We start from the raw sequence: 8,842 nt of genomic DNA on the forward strand, positions 1-8,842 counted from the left end.
ATATATGAAACTTCCTCCAGGTTATTCGACTACTTCTCCAGGAAAAGTGTGCCGTCTTCATAAATCTTTGTATGGTCTTCTTCAAGCTCCACGGAATTGGTTTGCTAAGCTTGCATGTACCCTTAAGTCCTTTGAGTTTGTACAGTCTTATGATTATTATTCTCTATTTACTCTACGACGAGGTGAGAACCCATTCATGTACTTATTTATGTTGATGATTTGATTATTGCTGGGAATAATTCCGCTTCTATTGCTGCTTTAAAAGCATATTTAAGCCAGTGTTTTCATATGAAAGGCTTGGATAATCTCAGGTGTTTTCTTGGTCTTGTAATGTATTGAGGGGATGATGGTTTGTTTTTATGTTGACGAAAATATATACATTGGATATACTTTCTGAAACTAGCCTTCTTGGAACAAAACCATCTTGTTCACCTATTGATCAGCATCATCGCTTAGCTCTAGATGATGGACCTTTATATTCTGATTCATCTCAGTATCGTTAGATTATTGGATGGTTGATTTACTTGACTATTAATCGTCCTGAATTGTGTTACTCGGTGCATGTATTGGCATAATTCATGCAGTCTCCTCGGTTTCTCATTGGAAAACTGCTCTCCGAGCACTTCGTTATCTAAAAGGACATCCTAGTCGAGGGATTGTTTTACGCAAGGATAGTTCTCTTAAACTCATTGCTTAATATGACTATAATTGGGCCTCATTCCCTCTTAGTCATCGTTCGCTTACTGGTTACTTTATTTTCTTGGGAGGATCACCTATATCTTGGAAGACAAAGAAGAAGCACTTGGTATCTTGTTCTTCTACTGAGGCTGAGTATCGTTCCATGGCTCATATTTGTAATGAACTCACATGGCTAAAGGAATTATTAAAATCTCTCAGTGTGTTCCACTCCCAGCCTGTGTGCCTTTACTGTGATAATCAATTCGTTCTTCATATTGCTGCTAATCTTATTTTTCATGAGTGCACCAAATAAATTGAGATTGATTTTTATTATGTACGCGACCAAATTTAGTTCGGTACTATTATCACTTCTCATGGTCGCACAACAACTCAGCTTGCAGATGTTTTCACCAAAGCATTCGGACTTCTTCAGTTTGAGATGCTTCTTCGCAAGTTGGGCATTCGTGATCTCCATGCTCCAACTTGGGGAGGAGTATTAGAAGATATGTGTATATATTTGTATATACGATATCTTGTGTATATAGTTAGGTATTATGTTAGTTATGATATATATTGTTTTGAGAAGATATGTTAACCAAAATTAGTTTTGTGTATCTCTTATTTAGTCACGGGGAAAACCTCTTTGTAATTAAACTTTTCGATGATAAGAAACTTCAATTTCTCTACCTTGTCGTTTCAACTTTTGTCGCAACAGTGTTATCCCGGCTAATTTATGCTTGCAAAATCCAAGTTTTAATTCAACACCTTACTTGGTTAGTAACACTTACTGATTAATAAGAAGTTTTTAGTGTGACTAAGTTGAATCTCTTGATACTAACAAAAACTTACACATTGCAGGTGAGTGTTTGCTTGGAATGGATATTTATGCTTTCAGATAGGCAAGTCGGATAATTAAGAACTCAGATTATTGAGTTCAATGTTAGTGTTTTTGATGGGAACTCTTCATGAACTACTCTTTCTTTGGTAGATATAAAGCAAATAATAATTACTAGTACATTAAAGGTCTTACATCATTCAAAAGTTTTTCTTGTCTTTTTATTTCATCTTTTCCTCGGACCTGTTATTACTTGTTGCAACTAGCACTGAGAAATTGTAGGGTTGAGCATGCTTGTTTTTTTAATTATTGATGATTGTTAGTTTGGCTATCACTTGTCAATATTTCATGTGTATATGCGAGATGATATTATCCCTTTAAAAATCCCGTGTAAGAATTATCACGAAAAAAAACACCATGTAAGAGGGGTGGTGAGACCCCTAACTATAATTCCCAACACAAAATGCTCGAATCACTTCCTAACTAAAGAAAGGTTCTACGGTATAAGCTAGCAGTTCTAACCACCATCGTTCACACAAGTAACAAAGCTATCCATTTGAGTAGCATTACATAGTAACTTCCTTAGGCTAAGAAATATCTAGAAGCTAATCTTGCCAGTATAAGTAGTACCCTCCCTAATCAAAGTATTTGGAAAGGAGTGATAAACTTTATGACGATGTTTGATCGTGACATTAGGATTACATATGAATTAGGATCTTGAACTTGGAAGAGGTGAATTTAGGATTACACATCTTTGCACATATAAAAAAACTGTTGATGCTTATGTGTGCAAAACAATTTGAAAGAAGAATTTAAGAACTGCTATAGATATCGAAGACATTAGGAGGGAGGTTGAAATTACGAAACATATGCCTCAACATCCTAATATATGCTCAAGATGTTAGGAGGGAGGTTGAGATAATCTCTTAAAATTAATATTTTGTACTCACGTCGTCTTTTAACTGTCCTGATTGACAAAGCCAAAAATTATGGGGATCGTAAGAAAAGTCATGAATAACCCTGTTGAATGCTATATTATTACTAATATTAAGAAATGTAAATTGGGTAATATTATTTTCTTGAGACATATTTTAATAAAAGAAAGATATCTTGGTGGAAACTTTATTAGAAATTTTATACACATCCATAAATATTTATATTTAAAAAAATAATGATGATTAATATGAAAGATATTGAATATATTTTTTTCATGATATATGGTGATACTATTTAAGATTTTGGATTGAGTTTATATTAAAAATAATTTTACGATTATAGAAAATAAGGGTATATTTGATAGTTTGAGGGGAAAATAAATTTATAAACAGAACGAACAGATAAAAAATGATAAACCAAAATAGAATATAGGATAGATAAAAAAAGATAGAAAGAGTAATTAATAAAAGGCCAAATGATATCAAATCATTGAGCTCTTTATATAAATAATTCTTAAATCAAACAATCCTAAATTTCCTAAAAAAATTAAAATACTTATCAATTAAGAAGGAAAAATGTATTTTTTTCTTTTTAAAGTATTTAATCTTAAAACAAATATTGATATCAAATAAAACTATAACTTTTGTTTTTGAAACGAATAAGAAACTCGAATCCCTCCATAAGGTGGTTAATCCATTATAAAAGAGAACCTCCTGTTTCAAGAATTGCAACACTATATGCGGTATATTTAAGTCTCCCTTGGCACGTTCAAGTCTCCTTTTGCAACACTATCTCCGGCATATCTACATTGCAGTTGCTGCCATATATTCTGCAACCTATCTAATTTTATTGCAGTTGCTGCCATATATCCTGCAACCCTATCTAATTTTATTGCAGTTGCTGCCATATATCCTGCAACCCTATCTAATTTTATTGCAATTGCTGCCCTATATCCTGGTAGTAGTATCATCCATAGACATGTTATTAGATATTGTATTGGGGATAGCAGTGGCACAATATACATACGTTGATAAAAACTTTAGACATGCTATCAGAAGAAGGGTTTTCAAGAGTCCTAATTTGGTTAAGATGGCCAGTGGGATGGGAAAAACTTCTAATCCGAGCAAGAAAGTGATGGCAAAGGCTTGTAACTTTATGTACCACGGAAAATCAACGAATAATTTATCAAAGGTTTCGTTAGTCTCTTAGATTTTTAAATGTAGATCAAAACTAAGATGGATCATTGATTTAGCAAACAAATAAAAAGATTAATCAATGATAAAACAATGAAACTACATATACCAAAATCAAAATACAAACCGAAAATAAAAGTAAACAAAGATTAAAGTGGTTCAGCATTAATGGCCGACGTCCACTGATGAACCCCGGAGGGTGAGATAATATTATTGATCATCAACATGATTACTGAGGTGAGAATACATTTACATTATGATTCCTATTTATATGAATAATAAGAGAATTAGTAAACCTAGCTAGAACATATTGACCTAGTTGACTTAATGAAGCTTATCTAGGAAGAATAAATAGGATTTACTAACTTAATTTGAAATTGACTTAGTTTGATTATCTTCTATACACGTATCTTGAATGCACGTGCTATATATTCTAGCACCCCCCTCAAGTTGTACACGGAGAAAATTGTAGTGTACAACTTGAAAAATCTCTCGACTTATAGCTAAACTTTGTAACCTCAACTTTGATCATCATTGTTGCATTTGATCTTCGATAGCGGACCACCATTCTTCAATTGATGGCTGCTTTTCATAAACAATTAAAAGAAACACCAAGAATACACCTTCTTATTCTTTCTTTTTTTTTTCCTCTTATGCGAATGAAAATTACACACTTGGAAAGAAAAGGAAATTATTGCGGGATTGAGTTAATTTCCCAATATTAGATATATTTAAAGAGTAAAAGGGTTTGGAAATGAAATAAAGTGGATAACAAAGAAGATATTTAGATTCCAATATTTGTTTTGGAACAAAGTGAATATTCTTGATAGAGAGTATTCCAATGGTTGGAAGCAAAATAATTTTTTTGATAAAATCTGTATTGATAGACCTTAACAAAAAATGCCAGGATTAGATAGTGATGGAAAGTTTATAAATATCAATAAACTAGAAAACTGATTTGATGGGATGATTGAGAATTATTAACCAATTTCTGGGTATATGGAAATTAAAATTTTATGGTTTGAACTTTGAAGTGAAAATCAAAGTCAGCAAAACATTGCAGAATAAGTTTGATGAATAGAAAGAAAAAAATAGCAATATTGTTCAATAGATCAAACAAAATGATTAGTGAACAAAATGTTGAGACATGACACAACGTCTTTGATGCATACATAACAAATATGCACGGGGAAAACCAGAACAATATGTGAATAATAAGATCTTGGATAAAGATTTAACAAAGTTAATCTATAGATTAATTAACAAAGAAAAAACTTGTTTTCAAAGTGAAAAGATAATCTGGTTTAAGAATAACACATACATATATATTCACATGTGTTGAATGTCCGAACCAAAAGATTATGGTAGAACCATATGTTGTAGTGATGCAAATACCAATATGACTGGAAGAATAGATGCATCAGACATATTCAAGTTTGATGATTTAAGATATAATTAATCATATTAAAATGGTCAGTAACATCAAGTTTTACTTGTTGGTTTAAATGATCAACAACATGATCCGAAGTACAAACAAGTGTTGGAGAGTATGAGTTAAAACATGATAGTGATGGATGTGAAGACCATAACCATACATAATGGGAGTACTGATATTTACGGAGAAGAAATATCATTGGATACTGTAAATATCTATGGAATAAAGAAATGATTTTAAAATGTCAAGATTAATAAGATAATTAACGGGGATTACTCGTCTCATAAGATTATGGATCCAAGAATGGAATGTGGATATTTTCTGTGGATCTTGTCATGAACAATGGAAACAGAAAAAAGGAACGAATAATAACTGTTAACTGTCCATAATTGTCGACAGAGAAACAGGTCTTTGATGAAAAAGGAAAACTCAACAATAATGGATTTCACAAAACTATAACCCAAACTGTGTTTTGTTTTCGTCTTAATCTAAGAGATCTTAATCCATCTGAAGAAACAAATGGATCTAAGTGATCATGAAAATGGACCACAATTAGAGAATACTCCATTAGGATTTTTAAAAGATTGTCATATTAATAAGTTCATTTAGAAAGGATAAAGAGATTAACTTTCTGATTAAAGAGAATGACTGATTTTAATTGGGTCAGTTTGACCATGATATCGAGTCTCAAAAATAGAGATGAAAATATTGTGAAACACCTGACGTAATATTTCACGATTTTATTTCTATTGATACCGAAACAGAGACATGAACAACTGATCTATCATTTAAATAGAACAAAAACAAAGTTCCAAAAAGTGGATTGTAGAAGCGATTGGATCAAGAACGTTTCTGCTCTGATATCATCTTAGATTTTGATATGTAGATAAAACTAAAATGGATCATTGATTTAGCAAACAAATAAGAAGACTAATTAATGATAAAACAATGAAATTACATACCAAAATCAAAATATAAATCGAAAATAAAAGTAGACAAAGATTAAAGTGGCTCGGCACTAATGGCCTACGTCCACTGATAAGACCCCGGAGGGTGAGATAATATTATTGATTATCAGCATGATTACTGAGATGGGAACACATTTACATTATGATTCCTATTTATAAGATTAATAAGAGAATAAAAGAATTAGTAAACCTAACTAGAACAAACTGACCTAGTTGACTTGGTGAAGCTTATCTAGAAAGAATAAATAGGATTTACTAAATTAATTTGAAATTGACTTAGTCTGATTATCTTCTATTCACGTATCTTGAATGCACGTGTTATACATTCCAACATAGTCGAATCCATTTAAAAGATGAGCCCCTATGTCAGTCATTGCCATAAATCGAGTAACAATGGAAGAAGCTCTGAGAATTTCGTAAATACTCTTATTAATAAAGTTGAACAAAGCAAGAGAAGAAAATCGATATAAGTATGTATGATCCGTTGTTGGTATTTATGGAGGCAGCATCTCAAAATATTAGAAACCTCTTAAAATTCCAAGTATAATCTCTTGCTTTCCAAATTTAAACCATTCCAAATCAGGAAGGAGAAAGCTTGATCCAGGAGAAACTAAAATTTAGGTCCTGAGTCAAAACGGAAATATGTTTTCCTAGGAAAAAATGGTACATCTGACCACATGGGGAATTGTTATTCTTATTATTTTAGGTTTCACATATTTACCACCCATATTTTTCCTATTTGTCACCCCCTAAACTTTTTTGTAGTACTCCTACTTATCAAAACCATTTTTTTCTATTTACCACCTAAAAAAGTTTAATTACTTTTGATTATAACTGTTACCATTCTTGTCTGTCTTATTTATTTATTTTCATAATTTTTTTAGTGATTTTATTATCCGATAAAGAGTATTATTACAAGAAACTAGTTGGAAGCCTTACAAGCTAAGCTCCAACAACATACTACTACATTAGTTGAATAGGTTGTGGTGCTAGCTAATCTTATTTATCTTGTTCTTCAACAATTTAATTATCTTCTTCTTCCTTGGTCTATCTTTTCATTAACAAATCATTAGAAAAACTATTAAGCCTGGATCAACAAAAAAATATTGTTTTTTTCTTTCTTATATCATTGAGAACAAATTCTTCACTCACTGGATTTCCATTGAAATCGGTTTACCCAGTTAGGTATGCCATTAACGGTGGTTGTTTAGCTATTATCCCCAAATCTAATTAGCATCAACAGGTTTTTGATTGCTTGCATAGTGAAAAAAATATCTCTATTTACACAACAGAATGATATTTTGTTTTATTGATTGCAGCAAACCGATTAAAAAACAGAAAAAAGATTGCAACAAAATCTAATCAAAATTTCTGAATTTTATTTGTCGCTATATGAACAATTGGAAGATCAACAACTTTGAGGAAAAAAAAGGAAATTGAAGGAGATATTGCTGCAGAAGAAGGGGATGATGACGGTGTTGGTGGGTTGGAAAAGTAATAAGATTTTTAGGTGTACAGAGGATAAAAAGAATGTAGGATGTAAAAAAATAAAGTCAAAATATTTGAAAGTAGTATTTAGGAAATTTTAAAACATATTTGGGTGGTAAATAGGATAATTAGGGGTGGTAATTAATGTGGATGGCAAATAGGAAAGTGTGGGTAACGAATAGGTGAAACCTTCTTTTAACCAAGAGAAGTTTAAAACCGTGCATAAATTAAACATTGTGTCTTCTTTGGAAGGTGTTTTAATCTTCATCTGAGATCAAGGACTAAGGGGGTTGAGAGTCTCTCTCAAAGTGAAAGATTTGATCAAATTTGATTAAATTTGGTCCTACTATGGGTTGAGGGAAATCCCCTTTCACCCCAAACTCAATCACTTTATCTTTTTATTGGAGGAGTGGGTGAAAGTATTCAATACACGACAAACTGTTCACCTTATGAAACTAAAATGAAAGAAAACGACAAAAAGTTTCCTTATGAAAGTAAAATGGAAAGGAAAAAAACAGCAAATAATTTTCCTTGTGAAACTAAAATGAGAAATAAAGGAAAACAGTTTGCCTTATGAAACTAAAATGAAAACAAAAATCAAACTTTTTCCTTAATGCAAACTAGAAATCAGAAACAGTAAACTTAGGGTAATTGAACAAAAATAAACGATTAAAACTCTAAATTGAAATAATAAGAACGTAGATAATGGAGTTTTAGGTAAAACCTAACTCTCTGATATAATCAATAGATTACAAAACGTAGGAAGATTATAATAAAAATATATCTTCTTTAGAATACCTAGCAACCTATTTATATTAGGAAGAAAACCTAATTAAGGAAATCTAAGAATAGGACAAGAACGCCCTTTCTTGAGAGATAATCTAGCAAACGTATTCTTAAATAGAAAAACTCTAAAGGGACGTATTATGCCCATGCATCAACCACCCCAGGTTGAAAATAAGCTCGGCTCCGACGAGACATTGCGACAACTTCATCATACATCTAAAGATTACGTCGTTTCATCTCTTCTTCCATTATCCATGTACTGCTCTTAGATGTCTTTCCAAGCCATTTAACTAAGAACTTTCGATACGAATTTCCACGTCGAGATCTAGCGTGCTTCACATCAAGTACGTCTTGAATCACATCGGGTAATTTGTTGGACAATTTTCCTTGCACCAGTTGCTGATCACTAGGTTGTTGATCACTAGACGTATCACCAACAACATCCCCTTCACACCCATGGAAGTCATACAGATCAGATACATCGAAAATGGGACTGACTTGTAAGTCGTCAGGCAATACCAGG

This window comes from Papaver somniferum, chromosome 2, assembly GCF_003573695.1.
Source record: "Papaver somniferum cultivar HN1 chromosome 2, ASM357369v1, whole genome shotgun sequence".
In the NCBI taxonomy this organism is placed as follows: domain Eukaryota; kingdom Viridiplantae; phylum Streptophyta; class Magnoliopsida; order Ranunculales; family Papaveraceae; genus Papaver; species Papaver somniferum.